Source organism: Canis lupus, chromosome 13 (genome assembly GCF_003254725.2).
Source record: "Canis lupus dingo isolate Sandy chromosome 13, ASM325472v2, whole genome shotgun sequence".
NCBI lineage: Eukaryota > Metazoa > Chordata > Mammalia > Carnivora > Canidae > Canis > Canis lupus.
The window spans coordinates 21457020-21484134 of NC_064255.1; the positions used below are offsets into that span (position 1 = coordinate 21457020).

General features: G+C 50.9%; 1 protein-coding gene across 3 annotated transcripts in view; it reads left to right on the plus strand.

The window, feature by feature from the left end:
• The first annotated feature begins 342 nt into the window (after nucleotides 1-342).
• ZHX2 (zinc fingers and homeoboxes 2) overlaps nucleotides 343-27115 on the plus strand; it is a 162068-nt gene continuing 135295 nt past the window's right edge. For 2 of the 3 annotated variants that reach the window (XM_035696437.2, XM_049092695.1), the window contains exon 1: nucleotides 345-859. The gene's annotated coding sequence lies outside the window, so the exon portion shown is untranslated. Of the gene's footprint in view, nucleotides 860-27115 lie in introns of all 3 variants that reach the window. The other variant, XM_049092694.1, reaches the window with a different exon arrangement.

Sequence of the window (27115 nt, forward strand, 5' to 3'; positions counted from 1 at the left end):
CCCTGGGCGCGCGGGGCGGCCCCACCCGCGCGCGCGGCCCCCGGCGCGGGGAGAGGGACGCGGGGTCTGGGGTGCCAGCCGGCTCGGGGCCAGCAGCCGCGCCCCGCGGTCCCTCTGTCTGCCACTCCACGTGGTCAGGATCAACAGTTTGTTGAGCTCATCAGTGACACCTTGAACTTTTCATAAAGAAAATGGGTATTGCACCGGGAGGGTTTGGCCGCGGCCGCCGGGCCGGGTCGTGCTTAATATTCAATGATCTCGCTCGCGCCTCCCCCTCCTCCCCTCGCAGAAATTCCACCGAGTCCGTTACTGGGCTCAGACTTTTAAGTTAATTTACTGCCCCCCCCCCCCCCCAACCACCACGACCGACCTCGGCTAGTAACCAGCGCCTCCGGGGCCAGCCCCCCCCACCCCCAGCTCCCGCCTGAAAATGACATTTCGCCGGCGTCTCCGGAGGGGGCTGAATTTCACTTTGTAACTTTCTGCGGAACCCGAGCCCGGGTGGCAGCTCGGGTGGTGGTATCGTATGCAAATACGCATGCTGACGTTACAGATCATGTGGGTTTTGGCGTAGATTCCCCACTGATCGAGACATTTTTTTTTCCCCTTTTTTTTTCCCTTCTTTTTTTTTTTTTTTTTTTCCCCTTTTTAAAATTTTTTGGCCGCTGTTCCCCGTCTCCGGGGGCTTCTCCTGTCCGTCTGTCTGGCAGGCCGGCCGTGCCCCTCTTTCCCACGGAGCCCGGCGCCCGGTGGGGAGTGGGGAGTGGGTGGGGGGAGCCAGCAGAGTTCCATTTTGGAACGCCCGTGCCGCGTCTCCGCGCTCCCAGCCCGGGTCCCCGCGTCCCCGGCCCCGGCGCAGGTAAGAAACTTCGCCTCGGCGCCCGGCACCCCCCGCCCGGCGCCGCCAGCCCCGAGCCCCGCACGCCGGGCGCCGGCCACTCCAGCGCAACTTTCCCACCGCCGCCGCCGCCGCCGCCGCGGCTCCCGAAAACGTGTTGTTAATGGGACTTGGCCGGGGCTTGTGATTGGAAAGGGGGGGGCGGGGGAGGAGGTGCGGGGGGGCGGGGGGAGGGTGCGAGCCCTTTTGCAGGGTGGGAGGAAAGAAGAGGATCCGGAGCTGGCGGTGGGGGGTGGGGGTAGCCTGGGGGGGGGGCGGGGGGAGATTTTTTTTTTTTTTAAGAGTTTTGATGACAAGTTTGGATAAACGCGAGCCGGAGCGAGGAGGAGGAGGAGGAGGAGGAAAAACATGTCTACGTTTCCCTATGTCGACATAAGCCACAAAAAAATATGGCGTCCGCTTTCGACAGGGCGTTACGTAGACCCGACTCTGTTTTTATTTATTTATTTATTTCGCGGCCGTCTCCCTCCCTCCGGGCCCGGGCGCGGCGCTTTGTGCAGGCGGGGCAGGTCCCGCGGGGCCTCCGGCGGGACGGGGCCGGGGCCGGGGCCGGGGGGGGGCCGGGGCCGGGCCGGGCCGGCGGGTTCGGCAGGCGCGGGGCTGCGTGTGCGAGCCGCCCGCCCGCCCGCCCTCCCCCGCGCTCCCCGCGCTCCCCTCTTCTCCCCTCTCCCGGTGACGATTCGCCGTCCTGTGGTGGCAGGAAGCATGACGCCGTGGGCTGAGCTGCCTCTGCTCTCGGCGCCGCCGGTGGCTGCGGGCGGCCGCGCGAGCTACCTGCCGGGGGCAGGGCGGGAGCGGCCGGCTCAGGTGGCGGGGCGCCCGCGAGTGGGGGAGGGGAGGGAGCGGAGGGCAGGGCAGGGGAGCGGAGGGGGGGTAGGGGAGGGCGGGGGGGGGGCCGGGGGCCGCGGTCCGCCGCCGCCGCCGCCGGCCGGCCCACGCCCGCCTCTGCCCGCCGATGCGCCCACGCTCGCCCCCGGAGCGGCAGCTGGCGCTGGCGTCCGCCCCACGAGAGAGCGGCTCATCTTTGTTGGTGTTGCGGCGTCTTTGTGGCCTCCCCGGGACTTGGTGTCCTCGCCCCTGCAAACTTGCCCTCTCCCCCCGCCCTCCCTCTGCAGGAGGCTGCGGAGACGGAGAGGAGCGGAAAGTTGGGAGCCAGTGAGCATCCCAGGACGGTCCCCTCGGCCCCGGAGCCTGCGGAGCGCGCTCTCTCTCTCTCTCTCTCTCTCTCTCTCTCTCTCTCTCTCTCTCTCTCTCTCTCTCTCTCTCTCTCTCGGTGCTCGTCAAGGCTGGGGAGAAAACTTGGGGAAGCCAAGTTGTGATTTGCTCCGGCTTCCACCTGATTGATCGGCTTCAAAGCCAGTGGGGTCTCTGCCTTCCAGTTTGGGGACTGCCTTTTGTTTGTCCGGGCGGTGGGGAGCAGAGGTGGGGGGACGCTGACTTTCCCTGGACCCATCCCCTGGGAGAGAGGCATTGGCCTGCGGACCCCTGGCGTCCTCTGAGTCTTGCCAGGCCCTAGAGTTCTTCCCCTACCTGATGCATCTTGGGTCAAGTCAGCAGCAGGCCCCGTTGGGCAGGATTTGGAGGGGCAGGAATCCCTCCCCTTAATCCCTTGGGTAGCTCAGACCTCCCACACTTACCCTGTTAACCCCCCCCCCTCACACACACACACACACACACACACACACACACACACACTCCTTTATGTAGAGCAGAAATTAATGCCTGTTGAAGTGAAGGGGTGAGCTTCTGAGAGCCCTTCAAGATTTCAGTCAAAAGGTGATTTTCTATTTATGAGGGCCCTGAGTTTAAGCAGTTCAGTCCCAGGGCAGCAATGTCAAGACGCATTTGGATGACAACCAAGTGGAATAAATATCTTGTAAAATGGCATGTTTAAAAGTAAAAATAGATTAATGGAGCCCTCAAGTGCTTGAATGGAACTAACATAAAGGTTTTGATTCAACTTTAAAGGGAAAATTATATAAAGCTGTATATACACACTTCTTCTTTTCCGGAGGGGGGGGGAGAAGCACTCGACAAGATTGAAATGCACCTGACAGTAACTGGACCCGTGATCTGTGGGAATCTTGTTGGTGTTGAAAAGCCATGCTTTGATTGTTCTTGTGTGCACATGTGCCTTCTGGCTAGGTTTGATGTCAGTGAGGTTCCACCTGAAGTTAACAGCTTCTTAAGGGGAATTTCAGAAGCCAAGGATTCAGGGTAAATGTGATACATGAACCAATCCCCATTGAGAGGAAAAGATCAAAATGACAGGGTTTGTTGGTACTCGAGAAAGGTATTCTCCGGATGTAAATGCGGTGCATCTTGACCTGCAGAAAGGGAACCCCTCTCAACTGTCTCCTCTACACCAGGGCCGTGTGATTGAGTGGGATGCCACGCGTTTGACAAAAAGAATAAGGACAATGTTTGATAATGGTTGCTGACATTTACTGTTTTAGTACGCCAGCACGATGCTTTATATTCTACAGGCTTTATGAGTTAATTCCCACCAAAAGCCTGTGAGATAAGTACTGTGATTATCCGCAGTTTACAGTTGAAGAAACCGGAGGCTCAGAAGGGTGAAGAAATTTGTCCCAAGCTGCAGAGTAAAAAAAATGAAGTCAGTGTGCCAAGCCAGGCCTTATTTCAATACCCTCCATATGGCAGCTCTGGGGTATGGGGAGTCCTCATTATACGAAAAAGTAAAGGGACAGGTGCAGGTATGAAAAAGAAGGAACAGTGACCACTGCCTGGGGGTCCGAACTCCAGAACTTTCCTGGGCTTCACTCCCTTACTCGTTAATTTAGCAGCTATGTGTTGATTTATTTGTTCATTCAGCCGCTATAATAATCATCCTAATAAGAGTGCAGTCATTAAACATTTTTATATGCCAAGATCCCTTGTAAGTGCTTATGATTATTTTGTCTTCCTGACAACCCTGTGGGGTAAGTACTGTCACCGTCTTTTATAGATGAGGAAGCAGAGGCACAGATAGGTTCTGCAGCCTGCCCAAGACCAGTTAGTAAGCGGAGCGCCAGACCCCAAAATGCGCACACTTTGTGCCCCAGTGCACCGCTCTAGACATTATCGAAGTACTGGTGGCATAAAGCTCCCCCAACCTCAATGCAAAACACTGCTCCAGGCCCTAGGAGAGGCTGGCAGGATCCGGACCCCCTACCCCCTAGGAATCTGAGCTGCAGGACAGGCCAAATCAAGCAGGATTAACTAAGTGCTGTAATTGAGAAAAGCAACTGCTGTGGGAGCGTCATTACTGTGCTCCGAGGGAATCGTGGAGGATTTCCTAAAGGGGGTAGCATCTCAACTGACCCATGGAATGACAAGGAACAATGTCTGGAGGTGTGTCGGATATGATTGCATTCAGCTGGTAGCAGCAGAAATCCTAACTACCGGCCGCTTAACGGGAGGGGGGCTTACTTGTTTGGGACAGGGAGAAAGGAGAGTGGGGGTGATGCCTCCGCTGTCCTGGGGACCCAGGCTCTGCCTCTCCACTATGCCATCCTTCTTAGGTATAGGCCTTTGGCCCCAGGTCTGTGTTCTTGAGGGGAGAAGGTGGTTGCTGTGTCTCCAGGCTTCACATCTCCATCCCAGGGAAGAGAGCAGGATGAGTGAGGCTTAGAACATTTACCTGTATGGCTTCACTGTTTCATCTGGGAAGAGCTGCCTCTCCGGGACTTGTGTCCCTCGGTCATCGACCAGAGCTGTGCCACCCGGCCACCCAGGGAGGGACAATCATGCATTTGGGGGGGTAGGCACATTGCTGCCCTGAGCAAATTGGGGTGAACGGTGGAATGGTTGTTGAGTTGGTGCATAAAGAATGGCCTAAGAGGAGAAGAGGAAGACAGGTGTTCCTGGTGAAGGCAAAACTGTGTCCTGGGAGCTGTGCGTATTCTGAGGAGGTGGAGAAGGGGATGCAGGGAAGGTTGTGCGAAGAGATGATGCCAGACTTGGGGATGGACGTGAAGGAGGTTGGCTTTTAATCCATAGGTACTGGGGAGCTACGGTTGGTTTCTAAGAAGGGACAGTAGTGTGTCTTGTGCCGACTAATCAGCTTGGTTCTTACTTCAAATGAGTTCTGGAAAGTTTTGGACAGGGGCCCAGTTTTACCTTAGGGCGGAAAGAAGAGAGTACAATAAGAAAGGGAAGGAGATGGGGAGATTTCTTTTAGGTCTTGCCAATAGGAATCCAAAGTTAACCTGATGTTAGTCAACTATTACTAGCTCTCCCTTGTCGTATCTCAGCAGAACTGAAAACCGTGGAGGTAGGTACCATTATTCCCCCGAGCACCCCACTTGGCCTCTCTCCTGACCATCGGATACCTGGGTCCTACCTGCATCAGCAGAATAACTTTGGCCATGACCCTTCACTTTTGCTCTAATTTTTTAAGGATTTATTAGAGAGAGAGAGAGAGAGCTTCAGTGTGTAAGCTGGGGTGGGGGTGAGGAAAGGGGGGAGAGAATCCCAAGCAGACCCCCTACTGAGCACAGAGTCCAAAGCAGGGTTCGATCCCCTGATCCTGAGATCATGACCTGAGCTGAACTCGAGAGTCAGACGCCTAACGGATAGAGCCACCCAGGCCCCCTGCTTCACCTTTGCTTTAAATCAAGGGGATGACATCAGAGGCCCTTCTGTCAGGTTTTCCCCACTCTGGATCCTCCAGCAAGGACTGACATCCCTGATTCTCTGCTCAGTTTATTAGCTTTATGACTTTGAGCTGTTACTTATCTCTCGAGACCTCAATTTCCTCATCCCGAAAATGAAGATTGTTCTAATAGCTGGGTGTTAGAACCCCCACCAGTATTAGGGGTTATTGTGCAGCTTGAGAAGAAATTTATGAAAGAAAGGGCTTAGCACAGCACCTAACACTGTGTTCAGGACACACCTCCTATTGTCACCATCATCACCACCAGCATCATCATGGTCACTGCCCCATGACCTCTGGCATGTGACCTTATTGTATCCTTGAGGTGCAAAGTGATTAACATACATGGATCTTTATCATTGATTCCAAGACCAGACTGTCCCCATCTCATTGTGTCCTCCTCCCTCCCCTGCCATGTGCATACGCACTGGTTGGTGGCAGGTCTGAGCAACCACTGAAATGGAAAGCCTTCCCGGAATATCGCAGTGAGACCCTGGTGCAGTATTCAGGTACTGTAATGTGCTGTGTCATGGTCAAATCCAGACAGCGCAGTTCTAAAAGGATGCTTGGCTACTCACATGCTCCTGTGGTAGCAATCAAGTAGACTTTGCTTTTAGTATTGACAAGGTAGTTTCATTTTTTAACTGAAAAAGAAAAATCCCCCCTGATTCCCCTCCCCCACCATTCTGGAAGGCCCCCACCCTACATGGAACAGGTTGTGATTTTAAGAGCATCCACCCACAATCTATTTCCTGTTTCTATGCTTATAGTCATGCGTTTTTGAGAGGGCTTGGTTGGCAATGGTGTGAGTGTACCTGTGCGAGTGTAGACCCCTGAGGAGAAAGATGGTCCTGACAACAGTATGTTGTCTTTAAAAGTTTAAAGTGGAATATAAAAAGGCCCCCAAACACTGGTTCTGGCTGACACCTGTCCCTACCCCCCCCCCCCCCCCCGTGAACAATTTACCATTTAAAAGCCACAGTTCCCACACATTCTTCCTCCTTTTGCCCCCCCCCCCCCAGCCCACTAGTACTAGAAACACTTAGTGGAGATTAAATCTTATTACACAGTGTTTCACTGCAATAGTAGTTACCACAGAGAATCTGCAGTGAATGAAGTGCCTGTACGATTGATCCACGGGGGGATCGATGTTAAGGAGTATGATCTGGGCATTCACTCTGGTATAAGAGATTTGTGGTATGTTTTGGGGGCACACGGGCTTGGTCTGGGACAGAAAAGTGAGAACTATATTATGGGTTTACTTTGGGGTTTAAAGCCATGCTGGGTTTACCCTACAGGGGAAAACCAGCAAAATCCTGGGAACCATTTGCTGTCAACTTCTTTCTGTGTGGGGAGTAGATTCATGTCACCCCAGGGCCTCAGAGAGTAGCCAAGTCGAGTTAGCTCCTCCTTTGGGAGGGAACTGTCCCTGTGGGGGGCCCAGGACAGACTCTGGGAGAGAGAAGAAGCCCACTGTTGAGAAGGGAATAGGGAAGGCATGAACAAGACTTCCTGGGCTATAGGTTCTCGGTGGCCTGGTTGGGTGGCTGCAACTGCAGCTTTAGACTCCAGAACACCTGCAGAAGACCGAGAAAGGGCCAGAAGTCTAAAGCGAGGAAGCAGCATGCACTCATGCATTCATGGGCTGTGCAAACACGATGCTGTACATCAGCGCTGCAGAAAGACTCAAGAAAAACCCTCCTTGGTGGGGCTGACATTCATCCCCGCCCCCCAGCTGTCTTGCCCCTCACCCCTTGCCTCATCTACCCTGACTGGTGAGATGGCACTAAGCTCCCTGTGCACCCAGACAACACCGCAAACACATGGTGTTGCCACCCGAGGAACAGCAACACTCCCCCAAACTGAACGCCTGCTATGTACCGGGCACTCTGCTAAACACTTTCCTTTCACTGTGTCGCTCAGTGTGACCATGAGGGGTGCTGCCAGAGAAGGAGGGTAGCCCCATTGCAAAGACAGGAAACCAAAGCTCAGAAAGGTTAGGTGCTTGCTGGAGGCCACAGAGAGGAGGGAGCCAAGTCAGGATTCGAACTCACATCAGTCTGGTCCCAAGGCTCATGTTCGTCGCTGTCCCCAGGTCTTTCTGAAGTCTTCTGGAGGTGCCCTGCCCCAGGATGGAAGTATGATGAGAAGGGGCAGCTTTAGAACCATGTTTCTGGGCAGTCTGATTGCTTTTTTGCTAGAGGGGTGTAAGGGTGTGGGTGTGCATGCGTGCATGAGTATGTGTGTGTGTGTGTGTGTGTGTGTGTGTGTGTAAGTTTAGTCAAAACAGAAGAGCTTTCCAAAATCCATGCTTCTAATCCCTAGTCCTCCAACTACCCCACCACCACCACCCACCCCAAGAGAGACAACTCTAAAGCCTCCATCAGTGTCTAAGAGAACATTCTTCAGAGGGCACTGCACCCTTTCCACCCTCTCCTTGGCTGTAGGGAGAAGGAGTCCCGGGGGGACTGCACTCCTGGGGACCATGGAGAATCTGGGTGCTACTTTCGGGATGCTGAACGACCTTGCCAGCCAATGGGGGAAGGAGATGGAGGGAGCGGGCGTTGGGAGGGTGGAGATGGCTGTGTTGCTGTTTTTATACAATAAAAGAGGATCATTGTAATTGGGAGCCCTTGAATCATAACACGTCTGCCTATGGCTCTCTCCAGCTGCAGAGCCATTTAGTTAAATAGCGCACAGAAAACTCCTTTCAGCTGATAATACTTTCCCGCTGTTCTTAAAATACAAGACTGAGCCGAACTGCTGTAACGACAAAGCCATCTCAGGCTCCCCCAGCCCCCGGGTGTACCCAGAGCCCCCACGGAATCTCCTGAGCCTGCGGAGGAGGACATTTAGAAATTATTTTCATTTGTGCTGCACCCTTGCCTTTTTGGAAACAGCTCCTTTAAGATATTTGCACACAGTCTGGTCGGAGCTGGATGTCATAGCCAAGTTGTTGGGTGGGGGGGGGGGGGGGGCGGTGGCCCGGAAGGGGCAGAGAGAGGCCAGAATGCTGGTAGGGATAAGGTGTGTTTTTGCTTTTTTGTGGAGGGCACTGGGAAGTGGGGAGATATGCACTGCCCCCCTGGCCAAGAAATTTAGGGGAAGGGACGGGGGTGGCTCCAGGCAGCAGCGGAGAGAAGCACAGATCCTCACGGAACCTCCCCTAGCAGAGCTGCTGAGGGTTGGCCGTCCTGTAGAAAGGCCTGTTACCCTCTTCTGAGGAACTTTGTGTCACAGGATTAATTGCGAGCACGCAGGGAACGTCTGCCAGAGCCACACAGCTCAGGAGAGCTGAAGAGTTCACATTGTCTCCAAGAGCAAGGGCTCTTGGGCACACAGAGCCACAGGGTAGAGACCATTTGGATCACGCCGTGGGCTAATGGTAGGCATCCCAAAGACGGAGGGCTGTACTCGGCACTGTGAAATCGAACAGGGCCTGACTTCAGCACTTTCAGAAATGGGATTTATGAGTCTTCTGGTGCAAAGTCTAATGCCCTCTGGGATCTCTGGAGGAACAGGTCGGGGAGCAGGGGATGAATCTCATAGCAGCATGTGCAATAGCAGGATCAAGGGATGTTCTAGCTGGAAGGAACCTTAGGGAGCACCTAGCCCAATGTAGGGAAACTGAGCCCCAGAGAGGTAAGCGAATTTGCCCAAGATTACACGATCACATGGCAATATATCACTCTTCCTCGTCTATACGGTCTAGCTTGCAGCTCTTGTTTCCTTGGGCCTTCCCTAACCTCTTCTTTGCCCACTTCTTTCCCTCCGTCCAATCAGCACACACTTAGCACCTGCCAGAGGAGGAAAGTGGCGTCCCTGTCCCTGCGCACTGGATGTCCTCCGTCATTGGCACTTAGCAACCACAGTGGTCATCATGCTGACACTGTAGGCACAGTGCTGAGCACTATTTGTGGGTTAGTTCGTGAAAGTCCCAGAGATAGAAGAAGTCTTATCTCTTTAACAGGTGAGGAAGAGTGGAGCGGGAAGCCCCTTGCCCAGGGTTTCTGGGAGCCAGGCAGCCTTCCCTGGCACCCGGTGCTCTCCACACTGGGCCACGGGCAGCCTCTCCCGCCCTGCGTGCACCTGTGGCCCCCCCGGCCCTGATGACAACGAATGGCCCAGTGGCCAGCCGCCGCCAAGGGTGACACAAGGATGCACGTGCATTTGGGGCTTGGCATAGGGCTTTCTCATGCGTAGTTCCTCCCCCCCACACACCAATTTCTGGAATACCAACTGTGTGTAGGCACCTCACACCATCACATCGTCACAGCAGAGCCCAGGTGAGTGACCCTGCGGAGCGGGTAGTGTGAGGACAGAGGCAGGATGCAACGCAGGTCTATGGAATCCAAGAGTGGAGCAGTTTTATCCACCTCAGGTATGCTGTAGCCATCACTGGCTGATTGGGAGTCCTCTGTGGACAGGGACAGGTCACTTAGGGACACAGGATCACCAGGGGCTGCCCAGGTTAGTTTCCCTGAAGTCCCCCTAACATTAAAGGAATTTGAGGCACTTCAGGCAACTTTCAACTGAGCAGCAGGTACTTGAGCATATATAGAAGTACCGATTATAATATATAGGGTGCTGGGTGCCAGGCCCTGTGCAGCTCTGGACGTGGTGTTAGCATTAGCCTATATTTGAAATGAACTGAAGGTGTGACGGGCACACCTTAAAACTCACCCATTTATAAAGTGTACGATTAATTGATTTTTAGTGTATTTACATTTGTGTAGCCATCACAACAATCTAATTTTAGAACATTTCCATCATCTCAAAAAGAGATACTGTGCCCATTAGCCGTCATGGCCCAGCCCTCTCTGCAGCCCCCTTCCCCAAGCCTAGGCCATCTGTTCTACTTTCTGCCTCTACAGATCTCCCATATTGGAGAAACCATATAATATGTGGTCTTTCCTATTTAATGTCTTTCATTTAGCATAGGGTCCTGGAGGCTCATCCGTGTTACAGTGCATCAGTACTTCATTGTTTTCATGGCTCAATCGTATTCCGTTGTGTGGCTGTGTCTGCAAGGGCTGCCGTAACAGAATGCCACAGACGGGGTGGCTTCAACAACAGACATTTATTTTCCCATAGTTCTGGAGGCTGGACATTCAAGATCAAAGTGTAAGCACATTCGATTGCTTCTGAGGCCGCTCTCCTTGGCTTGCGGATGGCTGCCTTCTCACATGGCCTCACGTGGCCTTCCCTGGTGTCCTTCCATGTGTCCAAATTTCCTCTGATGAGGACACCTGTCAGATTGGGTTAGGGCCCACATTAATGGCTTCATTCTAACTTTATTGCCTCTTTAAAGACCCTGTCTCCAAATATAGTCACATTCGAGGGCACTAGGGATAGAGCTTCAATGTATGAATTGGGGAGGGAATACAGTTCAGCCCCTATTTCGTTTATCCATTCACCTGTCAGCAGTCGGGTTTCCACATCCATTCCACAGCATTGTAATGCTGCTGTGAACATTTGTGTGTTTTCACTTCCCGTGGGAAGACCCCCAGGAGCGGAATTGCCGGGTTAGATGGTCACTGCATGTTTCACTTTCTGAGAAGCTGCCTCACTGTTCTCCACTGTGGCAGCACCATTTCACATTCCCACCAGCAGGGTACGAGGGTTCTGATTTCTTGACATCTTTGCCAACCCTTGGCATGGTCGTAAGCCCTATTTTACAGGAAAGGAAACTGACCACAGGTTGGGGAAGGGCAGTCACGTGGCTAGAGGGCAGAGGAGCAGGATTCACACGCCAGCCTGACCAGCACACTACCCAGGACCTGGACCAGGGGGAAGCAAGTGAGGTGTTGAGTGTGCAAAATTTAAGATGATGCTGGTTGTCAGGCTGTGGCAAGTGTGAGGTCCACACCTGAGAGGGAGTGCCCCCTTCAACTTTGTGTCCTGGGGAGAGTGTGTACATTTGTTGCTCTACACAGCTGCCCTAGCTGGACTTGCAAGGGTGGAACCCTGCTCTCAGGGTCACTGTGTGAATTACAAGAGATAACACCTGTAAAATACTTAGCACAGCACCTGACACTTAGGCAGTGCCCTAGAAATGCTGGCTCATACTGTTTTGTTATCACTGACGTATCTCTGACCTTCTGTACTGTGAGGCTGCCTCTGAGTCACTATAGTTTGAGGGATATCCTCATGCTTGGATCTATGACTAGGTGCCACACCCCTACCCCACAGAAGGGGCCATCACCCAGTGAACATGATGTGGCCTGGGATGAAGGAACTGGCCATCCAGGCTCTCCTCAGACCTGCTTAGCCAGTCTGGGGGTAGTGGGTCCTGTCCACAGAGTCCAGCACCAGCTCTGCTGGAGCTTCTGGTCTCCCCTGGCTGGGCTGTAGACACGCTGTGTCTGGCTCTGCTACCTCCAAAGCCAGGGTGTGATTCTTGTGCTCCCAGATGTGTGAAAATACCTGATGGATAATGCTTGAGGCTAAGGTGAGCCAGAGAAGGGTGGCTTCGGGTCCTTTCTGCTGAATTGACAGTCCCCTGGTTTTCCCCAGCTGGGAGAAAGGGCCCTGGTTATAACCAGATCAGCCTACTGCTCTTTCAGGGTTGGGAGGGGGTGTACTGACTGACCCTGGTAGGCGATTCGTGGAATCAACGTCAAGGTTTCCAGATATAGAAAATACGTGCCAGTTACAGAAATGATAGAAATGTGTGCTTCTGAAACACCAATTTCATGTTGTTTCATTATCCTCCTAAAATCCTCCCCATGTCACTGGTTGTCCAGGAGTCACAAACCCGAATGCTTTCGGGGGCTTTGCAGGTTGTATACAAGAGTGAAGTGGTGAAGTATAGGGCGGTAGGAAGTGGTGAGGAGGTCAAAGTGGAAAGCATCAGCCCAGTGGAAAGTGGGATGAATATGCCCAGTCTAAAGGCATTCAAAAACAATTTTATTTTCCACATGCTTTTCTAAGTCCATTCTAATGAGGACTGCCACTTAATAACTTCGAACTTGTAGGATCAAGTTCACACATCCCTGACCCTAGTGTGGTGGCTCTTTGAGATCTGGCCTCCACCTACCAGGCACATTCTGCTGTAACCAGTTGCCCCCCTGTCCAATGCCCCACACTTCAGCCCCGCAAGACTGATCCCTAAACCTCATGTGCCATCCTCTCTTCTTGTTCCTTTCCACACATAGATCCTTTTCTCTGGAAAGACTCATCCCCCAAACTTAGCAAGACCTACTTATTCCTGCTAGAGAGATAACTTGTTCCCTCCTCCAAGAGGCTAGTGTGCCATGGAAATAATGTCTTAGAAATCTTAGTACATGGAATTTTATATGTTTGCATGTCTGTCTCCCTAAAAACTATGAGTCACCCCTGCACCCCAAGGGAGAGTTTACTATTTGTCTCTGTGTTCCCAGCACCAGCACAAGGCTGGCCCACTTCATAGGTTCAAAATGAATGTCATGTTACTGGATTGTTATATGGATGAGTAAAGGACCTTTTCACCTGAGACTGTTTGGGAGCCTGTGCTCCAGGTCAGAACAAGTTAGCAAAATGCTTTGCTGCCCGCTGCTGCCCCTGGTGGCAGGTCCCGGGCCGTCCCTGGACCATTTTGTCACAGGAAGCAGTAGAGGAAGCTTCCGTCCCGTCCCAAGTTGGTTGTGTCCCAGATTCAGGATCTTTTGGCCAAACTCCCTGCCTCACTGGCTCAGCCCCACTGCTTTGTCTGGACCTCTGGCCTGTGTGTGCAGGCTGGACCCACTTCCTCCCTCTGGCTGGTCTGTACCCTCTGTATCCTCTTGGAAACACTGTCTTCACCTTCCCATATGGCATCTATGGCAATATCACAGGTGGTGGTGCATGGTCTTTCCACTACTTCCAATATTAAACTGCCTTTTTTTTTTTTTTTTTGCCAAGTCTGAACTTGAGATCAAACTCTATTGTAAAACAGGTAATAGAGAGGAAGGAAACAAACTGAATGCCTGCTACATGCCAACCATTGAACCAAGCATGTTATATACTCTACCTTGTTTTAAATTATTTAATTCTCCCAAAGACCCCACGTGGTAGGCGTTTTTATACCTATTTTATGGATGAGGAAATGGAAGTTTCAAGAAATTAACTTGCCTGAGTTATACAGGAAATGGCCAAGCTGCGATTGAAAGCTGGGTCTGAGTGACATCAGACCCCAGGGACTTGCCACATCACAATGCTGGAGTGTTAAGAGCTGGTGTTGGGACGCCTGGCTGGCTCAATTGGAAGAATGTGCAACTCTTGATCTCAGAGTCGTGGGTTTGAGCCACATGTTGAGTACAGAGATTACAAAAAAAAAAAATAAAAAATCTCTTTGTTAAGTGGCTTAGCAAATAGGATACCAGGGACACTAGTTCTGCATTTCCTTCCAGAGTTGAAGATTTTGCTTATGAAAAGCTGCACAGGTAAAATTACTAACAGGAGCATTTTTTTTTCCTTTCCAAGGTGCTTCTTGGCATGAATGCAGCTTTTCATTCTTGCCCTCTTGCAGTTTTGTCGCCAAATCCCATCCCCCTCCCCGAGGGAAGAAAAAAATACCTGTCACAAGAGAGATGGCCACATTTGCTAAATCTTCATAATCTTGCTGGGCCATCTTATGTCACGGGAAAATAGTCTCACTGAGATTTCAGTCTGTTGTGTGTGTGGTGGAGAATAACTGGCTATTCTGACAAACATGCATGATCTGTCCGGAATGGCACTGAATAAAGATACATGAGTAGTCAAGTTAGGCTAACCTATGATGCTGTGACAAGCAAACCCCAATATCCTACTGCCTTAATAAAGCAAGGTTTCTCTCTTGCTCTTAGGAAGCTCACTGAAGGCCAGCAGCTCATCAGGGTGGCTTTCTTCCAAACTGGGACTTAGGGATCCAGGCGGCTTTGATTTGGTAGCCACATCATTTGAAACAATTGGCTTTCAGGCTGCAGGAGCATAGGAAAAGAAAATTAAAGGGCCACAAATGCACTCTTTAAAGGTATCCCCTCAACTCATAGGACCTCACCTAAGTCTAGGATGCTGGAAAGCCAGGGTATTGGGGGCATCAAGAGGTAGGGAGCGGCATGTGAATGTTTGGTGGAGTATTAGATATACCTATCCCATGAAGCCCAGGACTGGCTGTGATACTTCAGCAAATCATTGTTCCTCTCAGCCTTGCCAAGTATCAGGGAGTAAAGAGGATCGGTGGCAAAGCCCCGACTTGAACAGAGCTTCCCGACACGTATGCCATTTGGGGCTCTAAGGACAGTGCTCAGTTGTCTCACCCGGTGGGATGTGGAGTGCTCCTGATACACGGAAAGACCACCGAACATTAAAAAGAAGAAATTTTTGCAACATATTTACCTTTCTTATATTTCGTACAGTACAATTTGGTTTTACATTGAACATCCAGTGCGGCATAAAGAAAATGAACATGAGTGAGCCCATAGTTACGGCCATGTGCTCACCATGATGCTGAGCCCAAGAGTCACTCCGACAGCCCCCATTTACTTCAAACATGCAATGTGCTAGGCAGATTCTCAGCTGTATGTGGATTAATGTACGTACCCCACCCAATTCCCCTAGGAGGTCCTTACTCTTACTTTCCTCCTGAGAGAGGCCTGATTATCAGCATGTAAAAGATAAGGAAACTCTGAGGCTCTGGGAAGTGACACAGCTAGGAAAGGACAGAGGCCAGCTTCACAGGCCGATCTAGCTGATTCTCCACCCAACACTCAATTTGCAAGGTTGGGAGTACGTTGAGGGATGCAGGAAAGGCCAGGGATTAAGTGGCGGTGCCATTCACGCAGGTCATTGAATGCTCTGGGGGTATTCAGCAATGCCTCTCCATTCCAAGGTGCACCAGAAGTGTTATGGATGCTGGACACTGTTTATCCATACAGGAAATAGTCAAGTACCTACTTTGCATCAGACACCATGCTAAATATTGGGGATACTACAGTGGTGGATGAGATACTGCTTCAATCTGGACCTATTCATTTCTCTGTGGGACTTTCCAGATTTAAAAAAAAAAAAAACCTTTGAAAGAGAACCTTCAGAACCTTGATCATTCCTGCCCAGGAATGACCATGTATTTAAGTTTTGGCTTCAGAAACAAGGCACGTGTCACCTGGGCTCTGCTTGGAAAGTGAAACCCTCTTCAACCAGTTGATCCTTTGATTAACCAGCCCAGCGGCTGCTCTAGATCCTGTCTTCAGTCAGCCAACCAAAAATAAAGCCAACATTTGAGATTACCTAGTCCAAGCCTCTGAGGGTTTGTAGTAGAGGAAGCCTGGGCTCTCTCTAGGTTGTGAAATGTTCCAGGCCCTTCTCCTTCTTTAAAATGTTTCAATATCAAAGCTTGCTCCAGAACAACAGATTTTACCAATGATACAAAAAGTGTTGCTCCCTCTTCTGCAACTTCCATTCAGGAAGTGTTAAGGATACAGTGTTTTACTCTCATAGGCACTTGACACCTCTGACCAATACGCCTTTTCACTACCCCAGGTGCTCAGGGCAAGAGACCTGACAGCCCCATCTCCCCCCTAACCCCCAGATTTGAGGGAGTGGTTAAAGCAGCAGCCATTCTTCCCTCCATCACAGAGAAGGTAAAGGACACGTATAACATCAGATTTCTAGCAGTGAAACCTGGGCTACAACCCTGTGCTTTTTGCTTGTGTTTCACTCTGTGTGTGTGTGTGTGTGTGTGGTTTTCTTGCTTGTTTTTCAGTATTTTTTGCCAAGTTCTCTGGCAAAGCTAATCATTTTAGACTTCCAGGGTTGGGTGGTGTTGGTGGGAGAGATAGATTCCTATGTATGTCTATCTATTAAGTGGTTCTGAGAACTTCACATTTTTTCACTCAGGGCTTAAATTATGGAGTTTGGTCCCCAGAAAGTCATAGTGTGTCTCGGTTATCTCCTGGGAGGGGAAGACTTGGTTTTAGTGACCCTGATAATCCAGTGAGGGAGCCTGCGGGGCTCGATGTTCCAGACTGACTGTGAGAAGCTTTCTGTCTAGGTGACCGGGCTGGATCCCGAGGTGTGGGCAGCCTCCCTCATTCTGAAATCCTGGAGGAATCTTGTCCTCCTGCCGCCCACCAACCTTTGCTTTGCATGAATAACAGGCATTTGAATTTACTTATGGGAAAAACAAAATGCCTTTGACTCCTCTAGCTCATCCAGTGTAACTAGAGTCCGTGTGTCTTGCAGGTCAGATGACCTTGACCACAGAAGACACCAGCCAGCATTATGCCTCTCATCCTGGCTCCATGCCATCCCACCCTCCTCTCCTGTCTTGGGTTCACATGGTCATGGTACCCGGGATGGTGGTGGCCTCTAGCTTTCCTGCTCTGCTAGGCACCCTCCAAGAGAAGCTGGTGCCAAGCCTCCAACCCCTCCTGGGAGGGGTGGTAAGTGTGTCCCGGACAGCACAGTGGAGCTCCAAGCTGTAGTGGCCACCCCTCGTGCAGAGTAGTTGCTCAGTAAATATTTGTGGAATTTCTGAAGCAGGCAGCACCAGTGAACCCACAGTGACCTGTATCTGGGACACAAGCTGTTGGAGATTTGGCACATGGGTCATTTGTTCTGGCAACTAATGAAACATCTTTGCACCATGTGCTATCAGTAACCCTAAGTGCAGGTTAACAGCAAAAGCTTGCATGAGTCAAGAGAATAGCTAGTGGTCACTTAAGAGCCAAGTCTTCTCCCAAAGGAGCAGAGAGAGCAGTGGCGGCTGGGGAGGCAGAGTGGGAGGGACAGAGGAAGAAAACATATTAAACTGCGAGAGCAAAAGAACAAAGAATACAGGTTTCCTCCCCCCAGGTGAAGACCAGGGGAGAGGCTTGCCTGAAAGACTTGTAAAAACAAAAGAAAAACCTGCCACTGGAAGTCCTATCATGTGTAGACAGGTGTTCACACACACACACACACACACACACACACACACACACAGCTGAACCATAGTACAGCTAAAAAGTATAGTATTTTTGAGTCTTTTGCTTGACAGGACATGGGTATTGTGCGCAACTTTAATAGAAAACATGCATTGAACTAATAGTTTTTTAAGTTCCGAGTTATACTCAACTCTGCAAATCCAGACATTCAATGAATGAAGAGACTATGTTGTGTTTGTTCAAAATTACAATCCATGAGAAAATTCTTAATCCTAGGTTTGCAGAGAGGCACTGTTTATAGCTAATTACCTACTTCATTATGGGTACCTATAATAAAACTCTCAGGGTATAGTGGGCAAAGTATCGTTTTTAACAAAAATAATTACTTGAGTTAAATATATTCCTGCAAATTTCCCATAATACCCCTTTTTGTGAAATGAGTTTTATAGGTTGGGATCTTTCCTCTCACGCAGGATTTTGACACGGAGCTTATATTTGGGGACTCTGGGAACACAGGGGAATGTTTCCATTTCAGAAGAGAACTCTAGAAACTAAGGAAGTAGAGATGTTTGGTGTCCTCCCCCCACCCCTCAAACGCAGCTTTGGAGGAAGATGGCTATCAGTTCTGGACAGTCGTCTTTCCCTTCAGATGAGTCGACATGGAATTTTTCCACTATTCTGGAATGAACGTGTGGCCTGAAATTCCATGCACAGATGCGGATCAAGAGGCCTGGGGTCACCCAGCTCAGCCACCCACACTACCTGCTGACTTAGGGCAGGTCATTCTTTCCCTCACGAGCCTCAGTTTCCCTCCTTGTAAAGCGGGGGTGGCCTAACAACCTTCAAGTCACTTTTCTCCTCCGCAGTCTGCAGGGTAGGGTCTATCCGCTCCAGGTTGCCAGGACTTGTGCAGGTAGGGCTACCTGTCAGAAGCCAGCTGCCACCCTGACTCCCTTGCCGCAGCCTGTTGACTCAGATCTTTCTGGAAGCCTTGTACAAAAGAACTCGACTTTCCACCGAAATGGCCCATGGAACTATGGTGACGTTTCCTTGGAAAACCCACGTGGTGTTGAGCAAGCAGCCTGCTCCACGCAGCTGCTGATAGTCCAAACTCCCAAGGCAGTGGGTCTGCAACTGATTTACAGGGAAGCATCCAGAAGGGGCGGCTATGGGGGGCGGGGGGCGGGGTGCTGGCAGGTTCTCAGGTCCTGGGTGCCTGGCTGGAAAAATTAATGGGCCTTCTCCGTGAGGGGGGCAAAGCTGGCCCGGCCTGCCCTTCCACCCCTCCTCCTCTGGAATGCCGTGTTTATTTACGGCTCTGTGGATCCCTGTTTCTCTTGGGAAATCACTTCTCCCAGGGCTGGGGGAAGCTGGCAGGATGTGTCCAAAGAAGGCTCCCTTCCCCCGCAGCTAGAGCTTTTGGGAGACCAGGGGGTGGCAGCGGGAGATGCTTTAGGAGGAGAGGAGGAAGTGGGCCTGCAGGTGGTGTTGGGGACTTCTGAGTGGTCAGCGGGAATCGACACCCTCTCCTTCCCCCCCTTTTCCGTTCTGAGCCTCGAAGGAGGGTGGGGACTTAAAAGTGAAAGCAGCCAAGCAAAAGCAGCAGGATTTCCCTTTCCCTTCCCCCACCCCACCCCAGCAAACAACCCCAAAACATGACGCCAGGAGCAGAGGTGCGAGGGCTCTTAGGTTAGTAGGTGGTGTGAGCCAGACTTGGTGGTTTTTACCATCTGGCGTCTTTCTATTCAAGGCTGTGATGGTGGCTCCGGGCCCACCTCACATTCAGTGCTTCTAGTCGCTTCCTCCAGAGACTCCCTTCTCGGCTCTGCTGTTCCCTCCACTGGGAAGCCTTCCCTGAACTGGCCTCCACCCCCTGCCCCTCTAGGCCAGGGTTGCTCTATCTCAGCACCGCCAACCTTTGGGGTCAGATTTTTCTTTGTCGCAGGGGCTGTTTTGTGCCTGGAAAGGTGTGTAGTGGCTTCCCTGGTCCTCGTCTACCAGATGCCAGTACCAGACGCCAGTGGCACCTTTCCTCCAGCTCCTGGGACCCAAAGCACCCTCAGATGCTGCCAAATGCTTCCTGCAGGGCGAGACCGCGCCCTCCCTCTGAGAGCCATGGGGGGGGGGGGGGCAAACCACATTCTTGGTTGTTTTCTTCACAACCCTCTTCATTCTCTGATGTGATTTCGTTTTTCTCTCTTGATCCCACTGGTGCTCCACCCTAGCAGCACATTATATTCACCTGAGAAGCTTTTTTAAGAAAAATCCCAAAGCCAGGCCCCACCCCAGGTAATTCAATCAGGATCTTGGGAGAGACTCTGTAAAAGCTTCCCCAGGTGAGTCTGCTGGCAGCCTGGGCTGAGGATCCCTGCCTTCTCCCTCTGTAAGCCACCCCATGACGGAGGCCTGAAGGTTGACCACAGTTTTAAGCACGGAGGACGATGCCTAGCACATAGTAGGGCTCAGCCCTGAGATCCCACCAGTGAGCAAATGCTCCAGAGGCCCCACCCTCCCTGGTGGGTGCTCTTTACTCTTTCACTGTTGTCACACATGCATTCAACAAACATTCACTGAATGCTTGCTACATGCCAGGTGTGGTGCTAAATGCTGGGGATGCCAGGCTGAGTAAAACTCTAACCCCTCTTCTTGGCGCCTCCAATCTCCTAGGAGGCAAATATGCAAAATCCGAGGCCCGTAGAATGAGATCATTGCTAGACTGGCGGTATATAGAAAGCAACTAGAACATAAACCAGGAGTTCCTAAAAAGACACGGGAGAGGAACCTTGGTTGGCTTAGCGAGGTATTTTGCTTACATTTTGACACTCAGACATCACAGCAGCCCAGCAAGCTGAGGTGCAGGGAGGCCGCATGACTTCCCATAGGGGTCACCTGCCTGCATATGGTGCCGTCTGGCCTCACACCCAGATCCGCCTCCTTGAAGGCCCATGTTCCTGAGAGCATATGCTGCTGCATCCAGAGCCAGGACTGGAGCACAGGATCTGGAGCTCCTGTGTGTGCACGGACCCCTTGCAAGCAGGTGACCACGGTGGGCATCTGGGGCTTAATCCACGGGCACCTCTGGGCCAGTGGAGGCTGGGGGCCCCTTGGCCGAGGACTCACTGGTACCCATCAGCCACTGCTCTGGGCTGCCCCACAAGTGGCTGTCATCCTTCAGGCCTGCCACTCAGGAAGCAGAGTGGGCCTGGAAACCAGAGAGAGACCACAAGCAGGGGAACACAGGTGTCACTGTTAGAAGTGAGGCTGAAGGGCACTGGAGGGGGAAGGGAAGCATCTGCTCAGACCCTAAGGAGGGCCTCTCAGTGCCATCCTTCTTATTTTTTTGGAGTTGTCAGTCTCATTTCTTGAGCACCTGTTGCAGATGGAGCACCAAGCTAGGTGTGCATGTTTGAGATTGGCATCCTGTACTAAAGGAGGTGACTGTCAGGCAGGTGACCAGTGTGTGCTCTGTGAAAGCCTCGCCAGTGCAAATGCCGGCGTGACAGTGTGCAAGGCCCAGCTGCTCAGCGCAGGGGTCCCAGCCCTCTCCCATCATAACTGCCCCCCCCCCAGATCTCTGCTCCCAGAGTTCTGAACTGTCTGCAGCTCTTGAAAAAGCTGCTTCTCTTCTTCTCCCTCTGGACTTTACACATTCCATTCGGTCTTCCTCATCTCCCAGAATAACTCCGCGTTGTTTAGGAGGAGGGTTAATATCACCTCCTCCGGGAAGCCTTCCCTGACTAACACACCCATCCAGGTGCCCTTGGCTATTGTCACGGCCACTGTTCTTCTTATCAGAGTAGTCGTCACACGAGATTGTTGTCACATCTTTAAGCTTTGGGGAAACCGTGGATGCATGTCTCTTTTTCACTGGGCATTCAACTCAGCCTGGGTGTGAAAGCTAGGTATGAAATTTGAAACTCAGCTTCATGGCCACCTAACTGGGGCTCAGATTAGACTTTAAGCCTCAGTTTTTCAATCCTTAGAGATGGGCACAATAATGCTTCTCCCTCAGGGGTGGTATAAGCATTAGAGAAACTTATGAAAACTGCCTAGAACACAGGGGCAAGAGGAGGGGTGACCACTGGAGCTTAAGATAAGCTGTGTTATGTGCTAATAGTAAGAACCAACATTTACCACCATGTGCCTACTATGGCCGGCCACTCTTCTAAACCATTTAAGCCGCATCTATGGGGGTATTCCTATTTGTCCCATTTAGCAGATGGGAGAGTGAAGGCACAGATTCATTGGCTCCGAGTCCCAGAGTGAATGTGGGACCTCACTGTCCTTTGATCTGTGCTGGTTCTTCCCACCGGTAGAACTCACTTGGAAGCGCTGGGGTAAGGATACCTGCTGAACAGCCCACCGGGGCCACCGAGCAGAGTGGAGAGGGATGGGGAGGGGGTCCGTGGGGTGAAGGGAGGCAGCAAACACAATAGGCATTGGTGAGTGGGAGCTGCTGCTGCGTCTGCGGCCACCCTGCTCGCTGCAGTTGGGATACCAAAGTATGGGGGGATGCTGGCTCCTCGGCCGGCTCAGATATTTCCACTGACTGATTAACTACCAATTGAAGCCATAACACCTGGACCCTAAATGGGCATATTTACTGAGTAGTGAAATTGAAAATCTCATCCATTTAAGCTTCTGGTAATGTAGGAAATAGTTCACTCCTAAGAGTTTTAATACTATTACATATTTGTTGACTCAGTGAATTCTTTTTGACATTTATTCAGGATTTCCAGACTCTATGGGAAGGAAAGCAAAACACCATCGTCAAGGTTATAGGTGGAGATAGAAAAACTGGGTTTTCCATTCAGATTGAAATGTTAGGCACTTGCAGATGGTCTTTGAATTTTTTTTTTTAAGATTTTATTTATTTGACAGAGAGAGCATGTGCATGCAAGCAGGGGAAGCAGCAGGCAGAGGGAGAAGCAGGCTTCCCATTGAGCAGGGATCCTGATGTGGGGCTTGATCCCAGGACCTTGGGATCGTGATCTGAGCCAAAGGCTGATGCTTTGCTGACTGAGCCACCAAGGTGCCCCTGGTCTTTGAATTTAGATTGAAAGATGAACACTCCGGTCTGAGACTACCCAACCTGGATGCCACAGGTGACGTCCTGCCCCGTGAGTGCCCCACAGTCAAGAGAGAGCTCACGGCACTGACACATGGGGCTTAGGGCAGACCAGGGTGTAGGAAGCTGGCCTGGCCATGGAAGGCTCAGTAGTAATAGCTGATGTTTGCTGTGCTCTTCATGTGCCCAGCCCTGTCCCCAGACGTTAACACAGGTTTAGTCATTCAATTCTCATAACTGCCTTGTAGGGTGGGTTCTATTAGTAACCCCATTTTGCAAATGAGGAAACTGAGGCACCAGGAAATTAAGTAATTTGCCTGAAGTCACCCAGGTGATACGTGGAAGACCCCTAATTCAAGTCCAGAGTCTGACTCAGAATATCGTCTCTTAACTGCAGCGTTATTGCCTTTCTGTAAAATGAGGCCCTCTTATTTTACGAGTGAGGCTCAGAGAGGTATAGTGACTTGTCCAAAGTCACCCAGCCTTGTTAGCAGGAGAGTTCGAATGGATCTCAGTGACTGCTTCTGACTCTGAGCCATCCTGTCACCTTGCGCACCTCACTTACCTTTTTTTTTTTTTCAGTTTACTTACTCATCTGCAAAACGGGGTGAATAGTGATACCTTTGAATCCTTTTCAGAGACTAGTAATCATTTCTGTCCTGACTCCTTTTAGATACGAGGATCATATACAATGCATGCAGATGCCTCGGGTAAACTGCAGGGTGTTGGAAAGGGGTTCTAATAAGTAATAACAGCATGTAGAAAGAACTGGCCCTGGTCAGCAGAGTTCAGAGCACTTGGGTTAACCCACATGATTCATCATCCATAACCCATAATCATCAGCACACTCCTTCCAGATTTACAGCCGAATTATCAGTTATAGCGAGGGGAGTAGTAGCTTGCCAGGGTATCAGAGCTGGTAGGCGCGCTTACTTGAGATTTGAACCTGACTAGTCTGGGGTGGAGCTCCTAACGAGTCGCTATATTATTAACAAAGCTGTCGATGTTACATGTTGCACAGCACACACGTTTTCGCAAGCACCAGCTATAACCATAAAATAAAGGAAAAGCCTTTCTTTATGAAACCTGAATCTGGAAGGGACTGGTCTTTTTTTCGTTTTGTTTTGTTTTGTTTTTTTGCAACATCCTAGCAGAGAGGAAGGATAAATGCCTTTTGTACCATCTTCTAGGATGAGAGTGAGGAAGCTGTGAGAGGGCTCTGGGCTTCAGAGACCTGCCCTCAGAAGTCACATCAGCAGCTGTCTCGTCACAGAGAGGGTAGAGATGGCTGACGCGGCCAGAAGAGGGAAAACACCCGATGAGACTAGATAGAAGTGCTGAAAACAAACCTCCCCAGGGCGAAGAAAGCTCGCTTAGGTGTAATCCCAGGTTGTTACTTAGCTATGTCCACCGTGAGGGATTTTAGATCATAGGTGATCTCAGAAGCCATTGTGGGTCTAGGTGCCTGATGTGACCTGAGCCATGTCCTTTACCAGGCCCCAGACAGGTCAGCTGTGGAGGGTGAAGTGTAAGAGCAGGACTGGTGGGGGGTAGGGGGGCAGACCAGTTTGAATCCAGACTCTACCCTTTCCCTCCTGGGTGACCTGAGGCCACAGTGTGCCACCATTTCTTCATCTGTAAAGAGGAGCAATCATTCTATCTGCATCAGCCAATATTTTTGCAGATTAGGGGGATCCTATCCTTCGAGAAGTAGCCACCAAAACAACCAGAAACGGAAAGAGTTAGAAAAGGTTGCCTTCGGGGACTATGTTGGAGGGGATTAATTTTTATCAGAAGCTGGTGGTTTTCATTATAAGCCTCTGTAGTATTTCATTTCTTAATTATGAGCATGTATTTCTTGTCTAAAAATAGTTTTAAAGCATTTTACGAGATCATGTAAACCCAGCCCTGTGCAGAAGGCTTGGCAAATAGTAAGAGTTTAATAAATGCAGGCTGTTAATTTCTGGGTACCCGGTCGCTCCCTGTCACTAGTTCCTGAGTGCTTCAGGAAGGCAGTCCAGGCGTGCTGTTTGAGAGCAGCGGAGCGTTCCAGAATTACAGTGGGCAAGGGGGACAGGTGTGGTTCGGACAGATCTCTTCCCGCCAGATGAGTCGTTTTGCTTCCTTATCTTTATGTCAACTCACCCCCCTGCCACCAGCTTGCTGGAGAAGCAGGCAAGACCTCACTACAGGAATCGCCTTGCCCCTGGACTCAGCTAGTGATGGTTCCCCAGACCATGTCTAAGGCCATTTGGCCAGAGCTGTGAGAGGGAAGAATGGTGGTCAGTAGAACCTAGCATGGGCTCACCAAGATCAGACTGAACCAGATTTGCTTCATTTTTTTCGACAATGGCTTTGGGGCTGGTAGGTGAGGAGAATGCCAGGAGTCAAGCCTCTCTGGTTTTCATCAAGGTATTTGAGAAAGCCACGCATGATCTCCTGGAGAATGCAATGGAGAAACGCTGGATGATGCCATTGGATAAGTTTGCAGGTTAAATGGCCTCGCCCAAAGGTGTCAACAGATCTGAGTGAGGTTGTCCGGATTGAGGTTCCTGGTGGTGAGCCTGGGTGTCTGGGTTCATCCCTACTCCAGCCTCAGTGCTGGCTGTAGAAGCCATCCAGTGTTCTTTTGAGCCACGATGATACATGAAGACCCTTCACCTCTAAAAACCTCAGTTTCCTCATTTGTAAAACAGGAGATGGTCACACCTGCCTCCCTGGTTTATTCTAAGGATAGAACACTTGCCTCATTGGCTTGTTGGAGGGCCAAGGCCAGGGGAATACCTGGCTGTACTGTGCCTGACACCTTGCAGATCTTCAGTCTCTGGGCACTTGCGTTTCACTGTGGTTAGAGATAACACGAAGCGGGGAGCGATGGTGAGTCTGCTGGATGATAGACACAGCCTCCTAGAAGATCTCGAGACGAATGAGCCAAATCTAGTGACTTGTAGAACAACCTTAAGTCCCACATGAGTGAGAGACAGCCTGGAGGCACCCCAGATCCTGGGTGGGAAAGGCTTTAGGGACTGCAGGCCCAGGAGGCACTGGCAGCAGGAAGAGGGGTGGATAGATATCCCTTACCAGCATTGGTAGCAGAGTGTGTCCAGAGTGACTGAGCTGGTAACAGTGCCTCTCTTCTGGGTCACAAGGCTCATTGCAGAATTGTGCTCTGTTTGGAGTGTTGTCTGCAAAGTGGGACATCCACAAACTAATATGTGGAAGGAGAGCGACCAGGATTGTAGACAGTCTGGAACCAAGGAATGTAAGGCTTCTCTTGTCAAACTTTGGAATATTTGCTTGGAGTTTTTGGGGTAAGTGTCATAACCCTGTTACCTGACCAGTTTCAGGACCAATCAAGAGAAACACGAGAGTCAGACAAGTGGAGACAAGATCCACCTTGTTCCCCAAGAACCAGGCTAGTGAGCATGCCTTACATACATCTGCTAGCTAGAAGGTCTTTCTAACACTCCCTGTCCTGCACTCCACACTGTAAAGAACCCAGCGAGGGAACTGTGAGCCTTCAAAGCAGACGCACCTACTTGGGCAGTGCTGCTCTGTTACGGGGAGCCAGAACAGGCAGAGAAACTGCATCTGTGACACTTGCAGGTTAACTTTACTGAGTTGAGAAATGGACCAGTGACCCATCTGCTAACCAGATGCTTTATTCCACTTCCAGGTGAACGTGGATGGAAGAGGGGGGTGGAAACAGGTCCAGGGTGTCTGGGTGAGGATCCTTCCTCATGGAAAGAAGACAAATGAGGAACAAGAATCCCACATTCACATTTAGGAAGGCTGTCCAAGATTCAGTCAAGCACCTTCTCGGTTATCAAGTACTCTCCTTTACAGCTATTCATTCATTCATTCATTCATTCATTCAGTGAATCAGCAAATATTTGCTGATCACCTCTAATGTGCCAGGTGGTCTTCTAGCCTCTTGGGGAACGGAACCAAAAGAGAATCTTGCCCTTATGGAACTTACATTCTTGGCCTGGGAGGAGACAAGACAATAAGTGCTATAAGTGATCATCATAAGTAAGGAAATCATGTGCTATGCTAGAAAGGGATAGTTGCTGTAGGAAAAATAAATAGTAATCCAATATTTGAAAATGGTGAGGGAGTGAGCCATGGGGCTACGTGAGGAAAGAGCATTCCAGGCAGAGGGACAAAGCAGGGGCAAAGGCCGTGTGGCAGGAGTGTGCCCAAGGTGTGGGAGAAAAGCCAGGAGACCAGTATATATAACAGAACACATGGAGGGAGAGCTGTGGGCCAGGAGACACGGGAACTGGATGGCCTAGGGCCTTTAGGGCCCCGGTCCATCTTCACGTGGGATGCATCATTTGGTTCACAGCACACGAGGTGGAGTGATGTGATAGTTCTGTGTGACAGTTCTTCCTCTTATCCCTTTTATAAATGAATAAACTGAGATTCACAGCCAAAATCCCTCTATATGTTACAAGTGAGAAAATTATTACCCAGAGAGGAGTGATTTGCTCAAGGCCACAGAGTGGGCAAAATGGCACTGGGCTGGGACTTGGGCCTCCTGATTCTCAGTCCAGAGCCCTTTCCCCCACATTTCTGCCCCAGAAATGAACTTCCTTTGAAAGGGGTGACTCCAGGCCTCTCTTGCA